The sequence below is a fragment of the Primulina eburnea genome, chromosome 14 (genome assembly GCF_022965805.1).
Source record: "Primulina eburnea isolate SZY01 chromosome 14, ASM2296580v1, whole genome shotgun sequence".
Lineage (NCBI taxonomy): Eukaryota > Viridiplantae > Streptophyta > Magnoliopsida > Lamiales > Gesneriaceae > Primulina > Primulina eburnea.
Genome location: NC_133114.1, coordinates 3297968 through 3300409, shown reverse-complemented (window position 1 = coordinate 3300409; position 2442 = coordinate 3297968). Strand labels below are relative to the sequence as shown.

At 38.5% G+C, this 2442-nt stretch overlaps 1 pseudogene; it reads right to left on the bottom strand.

The window, feature by feature from the left end:
• On the bottom strand, positions 1 to 1626 carry LOC140812651 (uncharacterized protein At4g06744-like; annotated as a pseudogene).
• Positions 1627 to 2442: the final 816 nt, after the last annotated feature.

The window sequence follows — 2442 nt, the reverse complement described above, 5'->3', positions numbered from 1 at the left end:
TAAAAATAAAATCTAGCAAATATTCAAATAAAATACAAGGAAGATCACTTATTCTTCTTGTTACAATCGATGAGGATTCAAAACATCATACGATCGTTTCGATTCGACTCGATCTACACCAACATAACGTGATGACTTCAAAAAATTTTGATGAAAAACACCATTACTAGTACTGGGAATCTGATTGAAATATCATTCATCACCACAAGATTGGGCTTTGGATAAGAAAACATGACATTCTGCTTCTGATCTCTGGCACGGCAAGCCCGATATGCAATTCATTCTCACATCAAGCACGTTTTCTTTGATCAATTTCAAACATTCCGGGCCTACCTCTGTAAAATAATTATAGGACAATGAGAAGTTTCCCAAGTTGGGCAGTTTGCAAACAAGATCCGGAATAGGCCCGTATAACTGGTTCTGCGCCAAGTTCAAAATCTGTATCTGATTCAAGCGTGCAAAAGATTGAGGAATTGGGCCGGTCAAACCGTTTAGGCTCGCGTCAAAGAGTGTCATCTTTTCTAGAAGCCCGATTTCGCGTGGTAGACATCCAGATAGTTGGTTGTTAAGTAGAGGATCTCGATCAAAGTCTTGGATGCTTGGCCGATGCTTAGCGGGATTGGGCCGGTGAAGTTGTTGTTGGCTAGGGTTATGTAGAGAGCCGGAGTCGAGCCCAAATTATCAGGCAGTTGCTGATTGAAATAATTATTATTGATGAAGAGCACGTCGACATCTAGCATGAAAAGTTGGGGCGGAACCAAGCCCGAGAAACTGTTGAACCGAAGATCCAAGAAAGTTAACTTGGTGGCACCAAGTACTTGATATGGAAACTCACAAGTGTACTTGTTGTTGCTCAGATCAAGTTCGAATAAGTACTTGAGCTTGGAAATTTTGGAAGGAAATGTACCCTTGAAATTGTTGGAATTTGCATGGAAAAGGATTATATCCGGAAGTTGATCGACGAATCCATCCAGGGTGAGTTGAGGGCCGTCGAAGTTGAAGCCGTTGAACGTCACTCCGGCGAGAGCCTTCTCTTCATAATCGAGGAGGACGTCGCAAATGAAGCCTTTGTACTTGTTGCAAATATCCGGGCCGACCCATGTATTGGTGATGCCGAACGGGTCGTGTTTGATCTTTTTCTTGAAATTTTGTATTACAGGGTATACTAATTCGAGTCTCTTGCTTTCGAACAGGAGAGGGGGAGGTGATGATGGAGGAGGAGGACACGGAAGCGGTGGCAGTGGCGGAGGAGGAGAGTCACATCCACCGCAGCCGCCGCCGCCTCCGCCGCCAACACCAATGATGATCTCCAATGCTTCCCTACTATTTCCCACAATAATTTGATCATTGGTAACATTGTGAAAGCAACTTACGTGACACAAAAAATTGGCTAAGACGAAAGCAAAATAGAACTTCATCTCTACTTTGGCATACACAAAACGATACTTTGTTAAGAAATGATTGGATTTTTATTTGGTTTATGTGGAAAGGAGTGGATAATTGTAATCTAGCAGGATCGATCTCTGTTTATAGAGTGTCCTTTTGTCACGGACAACAGAATATGTTACCTGTAAAGTTTTGTCGCGGAGTTTCTACTTGTCCCAAAGGACAAACTCACGAGTAAGACTTATGGGCTGGGGAGTTGGGGGAGCAAGGGTGTGAACGAACTGAATTGAGTTAAATATGCTTTGAAATTTAAGGTTGAAATTTGGCTCGAATAGATATATTCGAGTTCAAGTTCGATTCGAAACTAAAAAAATTTAAATTTTGATGCTCAAATCAGGACTCGTATTCGAGTTCGGCTTGAAATATTCAAACATATTCGCGAGCTATTCGACTATTGCTCGAAAATAAATAATCGAAATGCTATAAATCTATTTATTTAATATATATTTATATTATATCAATAACATATCAAGACTTTGCGAACTATAATATGATATAATTTGGGCTCGAATTCGGATCGAAAAAAATTTCAAATTCGTCTCGAGTTCAAGAAATTCAATTTTTTTTCAAGCTAGTTAGCAAACATGTTTGATTCGTTTACATTCCTAGTATGGAATCATCATTACTCATTGAGTGGCGATTTTGTATGTATGAGGGCCACAACTTATAACTTTTTTAAATGAAAAGATGTTAGCTTAATAATTATAAATTATTTTGAACATTTAATAAGATAAATTTGTGCTTTGATATAATTAGAGAAAAATTTACAAATCTTCAATTGATCGAAACACTTTTGAATAAAAGAATTTTGAACAAGTTGGATTGATCATAAGTGTACATGTCCTTATAGACCCGACCACGATTCCCAAAACCCATGGAACCAAAACTGTGTAGAATCGAAACAATACACTAATATTATTTTATATATGAATGTTGCTTCTATAGCTTGCGTTGAAACAATCGAAACAAACTGTGTAGTGGAAACAACACATTCCA